At 38.8% G+C, this 12,224-nt stretch overlaps 1 protein-coding gene across 3 annotated transcripts in view; it reads right to left on the reverse strand.

Annotated features, from left to right (window-relative positions):
* The window catches only part of MTHFS (methenyltetrahydrofolate synthetase), a 253,028-nt gene that overhangs the window by 175,277 nt on the left and 65,527 nt on the right, over positions 1-12,224 (reverse strand). The gene's annotated exons all lie outside the window — the stretch shown is intronic.

Raw genomic sequence — 12,224 nt, forward strand, 5'->3', positions numbered from 1 at the left:
AAGCATTACTATTGACCCTTCCCATTCCCTCTAACATTTTACACCTGGTAATGTCACCAACTTAATTATAAATTATGATGCCCTACAGTCTTGTACATAAAAGATTCTTTAAAAAAAGATTTTCTTGGTTGATTTATTAAAGTACTATGGTAGCTTTCTAATGAATTACAATTCAAGCACAAAATTTTAAATCTTCTAGATGTTTCACTAGGCCATCTTAGCCTAAATTCCTTTATTCCTCTCATATTTTCAAAGTCCTATTTGCTTAATTATATGACTTCTATCTCCACTTTCAAGTCTCCCTCTACAATGCACTATATGCCTAAAATGTTTTGTTCTCTAAAACCCTTTCCCAATGCTGCTCATAATGCAAGCAGCTCCATGGAATCTTCCTTCACTAACATGGAACAATCATAACTTTTCCCAACCTAATGCTATGTTAAAATAAGTATTTGTGGGGAGAGGAGAAGGCAGCAGAAATACCACTCTCTTGCCCTACACTAGGACCTATACAATTACATATTCTTTGGACCCTCCAATCTAAGACTGGTTTCATAGCACTGCCCAAAATATTCAGGATAGGATGTACCCTTTGATCCCATATTCCTAGCTTTATCATGATCAGTATCACCACAAATAACATTTCTATAGTGTTTTACAATTTGCAAGGTATTTAAGACATATTGCCTCATTTGACTCTCAAAACAACCTCCTGAAGTGTTATAGGTATGATGATCCTCCTTTCATAAATGAGAAAATATGGCTCAGAGGGGTTAAGTTATTTCTCCATGGTTACAGAACTAATATGAAGGCAGAATTTGAACCCAAATCTTACTGACACCAAGCACAGTGCTCTATAGACTATACACCCTATCTACCCACTCAAAGATACTGATGTCCCCTCCTGCCTTCCTGTGTGCTGCAATTTTATCAAACAGAACATAGAGGCAGACCCTCTACTCAAATCCATTTATTAAGAGTGGAGAGTATTAGAGACAAAGGATGCCATGAATAACAAAATATTCACATATATTTAATTTTCTTGATGCAATATACCTTATAACTAAATATCTAATTGACAATTCTTTACTACAGCAATTTCCTTCAGAAGGAATTACTATATTCCTAGTGTCAGTGTTCATCTATAAAATAACCTCTTCCCCATCCCATTTTTTTTTTAAACTTCTCTTAGTCCTTGAGGAAGATTAAAGAACCTCTACCCCTCCTGGACACAAGACAGCCAGATATGAGTCCCACCTATTCAATGACCACTGGCAATTGACAAAAAGAAAGCAGAAAGCCTCAACTCCTATTTTATTTCCATCTTCTCTAGAAAGGAGGTTGACCTACATACTTTCCATATTAATGAGCAAACAGTATAAAGAAGAAATTGGAACCAAATATAGGTGACAAGTGAGTAAGAGGGTACCTATAGCCATCTTAAATGAATTTGAGAGTTCAGCCAGAGATAGATGGAAGGTGCTGAAGGAACTTGTAGGGTGTAATCTCAGGGCCACTGTTTGTAATCTTTGAGAAGTCAGAGAATGGAAGAACTGCCAGAAGACTATCAACTATTCTTTTCAAAATAAGTAGGTTCTGGAAACTGTACAAGCAAGCTTAACACTGACCCCTAAGTATTTTAGAAGAAAATATTAAACAGATGGTTTGCAAGGATATATAGAAAAGAAAGAGGGAGGGGGCGTAAACCATAGATAAGTACAGTTTTTAAAAGAAAACATGTGAAACTAACCTCATTTACTTTTTTAAAAATAGTGTTGGTGGGTTGCTGGATCAGGAGAATGCCCCCAATATGATATATTTTGATTTCAACAAAGCCCTCAACAAAATTTGTCAAGATATCCAATACAACAAGTATTTATAAAACAATTATTATATGTAATGCCAAGGTACTGAAGATACAAAGACAAGATGAAAACCAGCCTCTACCCTCAATGAACTCATATTATATAGAGAGTATAAAACATGGGAATCAATAATTATGCACATAAAGAGGGAGAGATGAAGAAAGGCTTCTCACATGCTATGGCATAGAAGCTAAGTCTTAAAAGAAGGACTCTAAGGGGCTGAAGTTAGGCAGAAGATCAACGGGTTTAGAGAAGAGTCTGTGCAAATAACACAGGGGAGAGATGGATGCCAATGGCAAAGAACAGAAAATAAAGTGGCCAGTTTGGCTACATCTGACAAGATTTGGCTGGCATGGCTACACCTGACTGGTATGGCTAGATATGGCCTGTATGGCTAGAATAGTATGTACATAAAATGGAATAATGTGCAATGCACCTGAAGGAAGTTGATGAAGTGCTTTAAATTGCAAGCTGAAGAGTTTGTATTTCATCTTAGTAGCAATAGGGAGCCACTGAAGATTCCTGAACAGGGGAGTAATGCAGATCATAATTGTGCTTTAGGAATATCAATTTGACATCTGTACGGCAAATGGGTTAAAAAAGCGGAAAGACTGGCATCAAGGAAACAAAATAGAAGACTTACAATGGTATAAGACAGAATGAATGTTTGATACAGAGTGGTCGCTATGTAAGAAAAGGGAACAGACAAGATATGTTGCGGAGCTAGAACTGAAAAGGCTTAGAAGGCTGACTTGATATGGTGCATGAAGGAAAGAGAAGAATTGAGCACATGCTGAGGCTGTGAGCCTGTGTGACTGGAAGAGCAGCACCCTCAAAATGAACAAGCTGGTCTGGAGGGGTGGGCTAAGGGAGGGAAATGAGCTCTGTTTTGGACATGTTAAGTTTGAGATATATATGGAAAAGTTAGAAATGTCCAACAGGATGTCCATGATATGAAATTTGAGCTTAGGAAAGATACTATGGTTTCAATTTGCATAGAAATGATTGTCAAACCCACAGAAGCTAATGAGATCACTAACTGAAAGGAAATAAAGAAGAGGAAGCCAGAATAGAGCTTTGGGAGACATCCATGGTTGGGGGAGAGAAATGGATAATGGGCATAGTACAGAAAGAGGATGGCTGCACAATTAGTTAAATTTATAGCCAGCTGAACAACCAGCTACAAAAATTGTTAATTAGTAGATTGGTATTAATCTGGAAGGTTCTACCCTTTGTTCTCTCACAGTCAACATTTCTTAATGACTTAGATAAAGAAATTCTGTCAATTATTGTGCCCTCTCCCCATGATCATTCTCCATGATCAGTTAGAGGAAGAGGACGGCTAAGATGATGCGCTAAGAAATCTGTAAGGCAGTCAAGTGGTGGACTTCTAGAACTGGAGTCAGGCAGACCTGAGTGCAGATCTGACTTCTGACACTGTGTGACCTTGGGCAAGTCCCTTAACTTCTGTCTTTCTCAGTTTCCTCATTTGTAAAATGAGGATAAGGGCATCCACCTCCCAGAATTGTTGTGCGATATTTGTAAAGTACTATATAAATACTAGCTATTTGTCATTATCGTTATTATTATTAACATCTTTATTATTCAGTAAAATCTCTGGTCAGTTACTTCCATAGGCAAAATCCCACAATAATTAGTCTAACCTAGGACAAATTACTAACTTATTCTCATGACCTCATTTATTCACACAGACAAAAGAAGTCAACTCAATTCAATAACTATTTATTAAGTGTTTACTATGTCCAACACAGTATGCTAGGTACTAGGGATCCAAAGATATGTAGTAGCAGCAGTTCACATTCATATAGTACTTTAAAGCTTACAAAATACTTTCATCACAATCCTATAAAGTAGGTAGTTCCGGTATTATTATCTCCATTTATCAGATGAGGAAACTGAGCCTCAGAGTGACTCATTTAGTACCACGTAGCCAGTAGGGTCAGTTCTGAGATTCAAACACAGTTCCCTTCCATTTCTAAATCTATGATCTTATTATATACTGAGGAGAAGAGGGCCAAGGACAGAAGTTTATGAAGTGGGAAGAAGATAAGGAGCCAACAAAAAGAGAGAGAAAATACAACCAGAGAGGTGGGAGAAACATCCAAAAGAGGACAATGAAGGAAGCCAAGGGAGAAGATATCAAGGAGACATTGTCTACAACATCAGGTACCTACCACAAAGGAGTCAAGAAGTATGTGGATGGGAAAAAGCCAAACATTCCCATAAATTCCTACCCTCTGAGACAACATAAGCAGTTTATCCCCACAACAGGAAGACGCAGTGAACTACACAAAATGTATACAAAAACAAAAAGAAGGAATGAGGTTCAGTATTGAGTGTGGAAGCTTATACTGATCCCTCAACTCTATCTTAACCTGCATCCAGGAAATGCTCTCCTACAATCCTGAAATCACTCTGGTTTTCCAAAAAACAATGCAACTGCTTCTGACAAGCACCAGTGCCTGTAGACTTTGAGCATTAATTTTCACATGTACCTGTAATTAACCAGCAACTGACCCACAGCACTGCTGTCTGTGTCTCCTACTTAAAGTACTTGCTACTCATCTTGCCAGCTTCCACACTGACAGAGAGAGAGCATCTCTGCCCTGGGTTTCAGCTCCATTTATTTACAGGTAAAACAAAGCTGAGAGGGATAGTCAATTCCACAAGTGATAAAAGTCAAGATTCAGAATGGCTGATAGGCCAGAACATTGGGCCAAAAGCACTAAAATAAAATTGGATGGGAAAAATGTGAAGCATTGCATTTAGAATAAAAATTCAACTACATAGGTACCAGATAGGGGAGAGCTGAAGACTACCATTCACATGGTGATATAATACATTTTTCTTACTACAATCTTAACATCAGTCAATATTTATAAATATTGCTAAAAAAAGTCACAATCTTTGCATTAATAGAACTAATAGAGTCAGATCAAAGTAAGCTAGTCTTACTTTACTCTCTGATCAAAACATCTGTCCAATTCTGTACAAACGGGGTCAAATGAATCTGTCCAGAAGGTGTCTGGGAAGGTAAGAGATCTAGGAATTCTGTTATACAAGGAAATTTAAAGAAATTAGGGATGTTTAATCTGGAAAAGAGAAGGCTTAGGGAGGACATAAATGTTTTCAAAATAGTTGAAGGGTTTGTCAGGCAATGGAGAACTGTTCTGTCTTGCTTCAGAAGGCAGAACTGAAATTAAAGGTAGAAGTTAAAGGAGAAAATATTTGGGTCAATTTAAGAAAGAACTTATTTGCCCAACAATTGAATTATGTGCCTTGATAAAAGCTCCCTATCACTGCCTCTTTTCAAGCAGGGTCTAGATGCTGTAGAACTGCTGTGCTGGGAAGAAAGGAGATTAGAAGGCTGAAACTGAAGTTTCCTTTTTTTGTTTCTTGGCCCAGATCTGTGATTTCATGGGTGAAGAAGACTCCCTCTGCAAATGCAGATCTGTCACAGTTTTAAAGAGCTGCCTAGGGCACAAAGAGGTCACACATAGTCAGTATGTGTCAGAGCTGGGATCTGAACTTAGCTTGTCCATGCTTGAAGACCAGCTTCAAGCTATCCATTACTTCCTCTCCAGGATTCCTTATAATATTGGAATTCTATGATTATATTACTAAATATTCTCAATAAAGGCTACACTAAAGTTCTAAATTCTAATTACCAGACTATTTACAAATTTTAAGGAATCTGATGTACCCTTCAACTCAAAGGGAAGTCTGGAAAACTCACACAAATCACCCTGGATTATAAAGGTTGTTTTAAGCAAAGCTTTTACTACCAGTTCCATATGCCAGGATATCTTATAGAAAATTAATGTAGCAATCAATCACTTAAGAACTGCATCATAGCTCAGTGAAAAGAATATGGACTCTTTAAGTCAAAAGACCTGGGTTCAAAACTTACCTCTTATGCTTGCTACCTGTGACCTTAATAAATCAATTAACCTTTTATGAACTTCAATTCCCTTATCTGTAAAATGGAGAAGTTTGTTAAGATGGGCCTCTCAGGTCTCTCCCAAGACTACATCTATAGTAGAAGATATGTTTGGGATGTGTGATATTCATCTGGTCTTATGGTGGAATCAATATTTTTTCTGACCTACACAGAACTGAAGAATCCAATCAGGTTTCGGTCCTAGCACCAAAGCAGGGACTACTCGGGAAGATAATCCCCAGTCTTGGCATTTGTATTATGAACCTCTTCCCTAATGTTGGTCAAGCTATTCTTGTTCATCTAGACTGAGAGAGTAATGATACAAGCAATATTTTAAATGGTGAGGCAAGTGCTCCTCTGAAATACAACTAGATATTAGAGTAATAGTCAAAATCTCAGTGAATAGAGCACTGGCCCTGAAGTCAGAAGGACCTGAGTTCAAATCCAGCCTCAGACAACACAAAAACTAGCTGTGTGACCTTGGGCAACTCACTTAACCCTAATCACCCTCCAAAAAGCACCCCCCCCCAAAATAGTCAAAATCTCCTGTTTGCAGAGGACAGAATGTGAGACCATAGGATTTGTTTCAAATGGAGGATTGTTAGATTTAGTACCATTTCCTCCTCCATCCTCCTCAGGGTCTGAGACTGGGACATCTGCCTCACTTTATAAGGTTTACATATCTGCATGAACAATCTTTGTTTTTCCCCATTTTTAGGGCTTAGTAATAGCAATTTCCATTGCCTTTTTTCCTCCTGATGACAAACTACCTACACTGTCTTTCATTGGTGGCTCAGAAGGACAGAAGTCAGGACTAGGCGCTGTTCACAAAATTCTCTAGAACAAGTAGTTTCATCATGTTGGGTAATGTTAAGGGGCCCCCTGAAGTTGTCTTTTTGTGTTGCTGTATTGTCCGTAAATAATGGACCCAGAGTGGAGGCCCTGAGTGTGTCAAGGACAAAGTAACACCTTCCCCACTCTCCCACTCCCTGCCCCCAAAGCTGACATAGTTTGTTGTTTGCCTCCCAAACTGGACTTCCTATGTGTCAATACAGGCATCAGTCAGTGCGCACTAGACTGGGAAACTGGTTGTGTGGCTGGGACCCCTGTAGATAAGCAAACCATCCTGTCTTCATGGTCGAGCAGCTCTCAAGGGAAAAGAATGTGGCTTTGGCCAGGGCTGAGCCAGGGCCCTGCTGCTCCCCTTCCTCATCTTTGCTACACCTCTCCCCCTCCCATGCCATGTCCCTTTAGGTGGAGGTTTCTGGTTCCTCCTCCTTCCTTTGTCCTGTTGTCACAAATGCTCAGACTTCTACATGGACTATGAACTCTTTGGGTTCTATGTGCCATTCATTTCAAATAACATTCATAACAAACCTAGCTTTTACCTAGTTATCATACAGTTGTGGCTCCCTATTGACAGCTATTACTGATTTTGTGTTTCTTCGGAGCTCAGCACACCCTCTACCAACTGGTTTCTTACTTTTAACACATATACATACACAAAAAAAAAAAACCCCACCAGAGAGGCCTAAACTTTCTGGAGGAACCCCTCCCACATCTCTTCTATTGATGTCAAGAAGCAACAGGATAATTAATCACTGACAGGACTTTCAAAGGAAGAGTGGATTCTTAAGTTAATAGATGCTTAGGATTCCCCAGGGTTTTCTATGAAGGCAAATAACAAGTTAGAGACATTGGGACTGATAATTTCATAGAGATGAAGCTTCACAGAACAGTTGAGGGCTGACCTCAGGTCCAAGGAGACCTAAGTGCATATCCCACCTATAACACATACTTGTTGTGAGACCTTGGGGAAGTCACTTAAATCCTCACTATTCTAGAAAACTCTCTAAGAGTCTCAGTGGCAGAAAAAGTACTTGGTTCTAGTGACAGAGGGAATTTCCTTATCTAGGATTTCCCTATACCAATAAAATCAAAGGTCCAATCCCTATCCCTGATTAACTAACCCTTAAGTATCTCTTACCATAGTAAAAGCAATAACTGACCTCTCTATAGCATTTTAAAGTTGGCAAAGCACAGGATATACATTATTTCATTTGTGACATTACAGGGTTCCATCAGGGAATGAGAATCAGGGCCATAGGCTCTAGTTATTAATGCTAAATTCTTTAGCTTTTCTAGAAATTCAGAGAAAAATTTGGAACCTTGATCTGATAGATGACGGGAAAAAGACCTTGCTTCAAATTCTGCCTCTGATACCTACCACCTGTGTAAGCAAGGGCAAATATTTAATCTTCCTGGTCCTAAGTTGCCTCATCTGTAAAATAGGGATAATATTACTGTTGTCTTGGAGGGAAGGAGATAAGCATATATATAGTGCCTACTATGTGCCAGGTATTTTACTAAGTGCTTTACAAATATTATCTCAGTAACCTTCTCCATTGAGTCACCTAGCTGCCACTGATCTCATAGGATTGTTTTTAGTTTCAAACAAAGTAGTGTACATGTGAGTGTGTGTGCATGTATGAACACACATATTACCAAAATTACACATATATGTATGTCACTTCAAAAACTTTAAAGCACTATAAAGGTTAAGAATTACTGCTATTATTGTTGTAATTATTACTATGAGAATTACTATATTATTATCATAAGAAAATCTTGTAACCCCCCTCGACCCCCCCGAAAATTGTTAAAAAAAAGCCCCAAGACCAATCCATATGAAGCCTGTTTAAAGAAACTGGGGACATTTAACATGGAAAAGACTTAAAGGGTAGCTTTCTACAAGTATTCAAAACATGGGATTTAAGCAAATGGCCTTCAAAGGAATGGCAGCTAACTGGGTAGCAAAATGGAGAGCACACTAGAGTTAGAGTCAAAATGACCAGTGGAAATCTTGCCCCTGCCATTTACTAGTTGTGTGACTCTGGGCAAGTCACTAAACTTTTCTATGCCTAAGTTTCTTCCTCTTTAAAATGAAAGTATTAGGGGGAGCTAGGCGGCGCAGTGAATAGAACAATGGCCCTGGAGTCAGGAGGACCTGGGTTCGGATCCAGCCTCAGACACTTAACACAAAAACTAGCTGTGTAACCTTGGGCAAGTCACTTAACCCCAACTGCCCTCCAAAAAAATTTAAATAAAATAAAAGTATTAGGGGTAGCTAGGTGGCACAGTAAACAGAGCATCAGCCCTGGAGTCAGGAGGACCTGAGTTCAAATCCAGCTGCAGACACTGAACACTAGTATGACCTTGGGCAAGTCACTTAACCCCAACTGCCCTGCCTTCCCCCCTCAAAAAAAAAGCAAAAAAATAAAATGAATGTGTTGAATTTGATGGCTTCCAAGTTCCCTTCTAGCTCTAAATCTATGATTTTATGAGGGGAGGACAATGGGCAGAAGTTACAAAGAGAAATATTGACACCCTACATAAGGAAAAAATCTCTAATAATAAGAGTTGCTGATAAGTAAAATAGGCTGCATTGAAAGGTAGTTTCCTCCTTACCACAGGCTTTCAGGCAAAGACTAAGAGGACCACTTTTTCAAGTATGGGTTGGAAGAAATAGCATGAGATCCCTTAGAAATTTGAGATTCTTTGATTTTGAATAGGATTTATCTTCTTTGTATTGATATTCCAAATCATCATTTTTTTTCTTTTGAGCCACATAAGGCCTTCTCTAAAGCATAGGGATTGTACTTGTCAAAATGGTAACTAAGACAAATATTCTCTGAAAAATAAGATGGCTGGTCTAGAGGAACTATCCTAAGACCCAAGTGAAATTTAAGGTGGCAGCATTTTTGGTGCCCAAGATTCCAATGCTTTCCTATAATATACAAATACAGTATGGTGTGTGTAGAGAGAACACTCTAAGACAATATATGTAAGGAAAGATTTTAAGTTCCAAAAAGACAGTGGCCTTTTCTTAATTATCTTTATGTCTCCCCCAGCATTTACTATATCACTTTGCATATAATGTGTACTTACTAACTCATTCCTTAATGACCACTAAGTCAAGAGCTCAATTATAAATGATTATAAGATACTTTACTGTATGTTACAGTTTTTAAAAGAGGAGATGAGAAAGTGTGGCCTAATGACTTCCAAGGTCCTATGCAGTTCTAAATCTCTGCCTCTGTATAAGCCATCTCCCTGCCCTGCCAAAGAGTGGTAACACTCCCACCACTGGACCTCCTCCCCGCCCCCCAACCAGACTTCCAGCTCTTAACCTCTAATGGGGCCTTGCTGATTGGTGAGAGCCCACTATATCTAGCTGGTCCCAGGAACCCTATCATGCCACCTTCCTGCCATACAACTCTGAATAACACCCCCTTGCCCTCAATTTCTACTTCTTGTTCTGGGACCAGCAATCAAATTAATATTACTATTGTTTCTGGGGAAAGGACATATCATTCAATAGCCCTTATGGCTCCACAAACCATCTGTGACTTCAACCTGCCTTGCTACTACACTCCTATCTATATGTTAGAATCTAAGTAGGATATGGTCTAACATCACAGGATGAGAAGGCTTGGATATGTTATGTTCTGCAATGTGGGGAGGCAATGCCCTCATTGATGAGATTACAGAAGGATCAATTCATCCAGTATCTAGCACAAAGAAAGTATGTTATTTAATCCTAATGGGTAACTGTTAAAAACCTAATGTTTTTTTATGGGGGTGTAGAGGGGGGTTTATATTTATATTCCCAGTACTTAGCATTGTGCTTGGCATTATAGTGTTTAATTAATGCTTGCTGACTGATTGACTAATGTTAACATAGAATCTAGAGCTTTAAAGGACTTTAGAGATCATTATCACATATTTAAACTAGAAGAGACCTCAGAAGTCACTGGTCCAACCACCTAATTTTACAAGCCAAGAAATGTTAAGCAACTTGCCCAGGGCTGAAGAGGTGGAAAAGTAGCACAGTTAGCATTTGAACCCAGGTTCTCAGATGCCATGTCCCAAGCCTTTTGGGTCAGGAGGGGGAAAATCTGCCAAGTGCAATAACCACAACTATCTACCTCACACACAGCACAGTCAAAGATGTTATTGCAAGGAAAGTGCTCCTGAAGCCTTAAAGGGCTAAAAAATGTGAGTTGATTTTTTGTGTGCTATGACAATAAGAGGACATTAATTCTTCTGCTAATTGTACAACTCCATAAAAAAAAAAAGAAAAAACACAGACAGAAAGAATAGCAGCTCTGCTAGAACCATCTAGAACAAAAGGTTAATAAAGGAAAGTCTTCCTAGCAGGACCTTAGGGGCAGAAGAGGCCCTCAGGAAAGGCTGTGAGTCCTGAGCATACCTGTGTGATGAACCATTTCTATTCATTTCATGTTTACTCTGAAAGTTATTTATCTTTGAGTTCTCAATGTTTTATTTAACATTCAATTTCTAGCACACTAATTAATTGAATTATAAACACTACATCCTTTTGATTCAGGCCTATCAGTTTGTATTGCCTACCCAGACATCCTCAACTCTCTTCTGACACCTGGTGGTAGCTAAAAATTTGCAGGGACCAGTAACCCAGAAAGAAGTCAGAGGATAATACTGGACAATCTGTGATAATTGATGAACTGTGATGATATGAAAACCCAAACCTATGAAAAAAGAAATCACTATCTAAATGAATTACTACAAAAGTATCCTTGACTAAAAAAATAAGGAAGCACAATACTACAAACTAGATTACCTGCAGGATCTCTTTAAAGAAGTGTTTACTTGTATACGGAGAGAGAGAGGAACACTGTAAGCTGATTCCCAGAGTTGCTGGAGGACAGAGAAACCTTAATCACATTTTTAGGACTGACTTTTTAAGAGAAAATCTTACCCCAAATCCCACATCTAGGAGGAGTAAAAGCAATTAAAATGACAGCCTTTCCCTATGTTCTGTTCTCCCTTGTAATGAGTACAACCTAAGCCAGGGCTTAACAAATCCCAAGAGCCAGATCCTCATGAGGCCTAGAAATTTCATTGCAGCATCTATTATTTCCTTTTCTCTTCTCACTGTAATAGATTTGCCAGTTTCCTTTTCTTTTTGCTGAAATAGATATACAGGTTTCTTTTTCCCTTTTCTAAGTTTTATTGCTGCCCTTTGCTTTTATTTCATATTCAGTTCTAGATTCTGTGACCCCTGCCACCCAGGAACCCCTTCTTTGTAACAAAGAAAAACAATTAAGCAAAAGCAACCTGTCTAACAGTAAATGCAACATGACGCACATCTAGTCCATCATTTCTACAAGGAAAGATGAAGTAGTGTCTACCATTTATACAATAATCATGGGAGAGGAGAGAAGGGTGAAGAAAAAAGGGAAGATCTTGGAGGGAAGAAGAGAGGGAGAGAGAGAAGGTGAAGGAGAGGGTAGAAGAGAGAAAGAGAGGCAGAGAGAGAGAGAGAGAGAGAGAGAGAGAGAGAGAGAGAGAGAGAG

Source organism: Petaurus breviceps, unplaced genomic scaffold (assembly GCF_028583685.1).
Source record: "Petaurus breviceps papuanus isolate PSGF00001 unplaced genomic scaffold, PetGlider_PUasm1.0 37, whole genome shotgun sequence".
NCBI classification, from domain to species: Eukaryota; Metazoa; Chordata; class Mammalia; order Diprotodontia; family Petauridae; genus Petaurus; species Petaurus breviceps.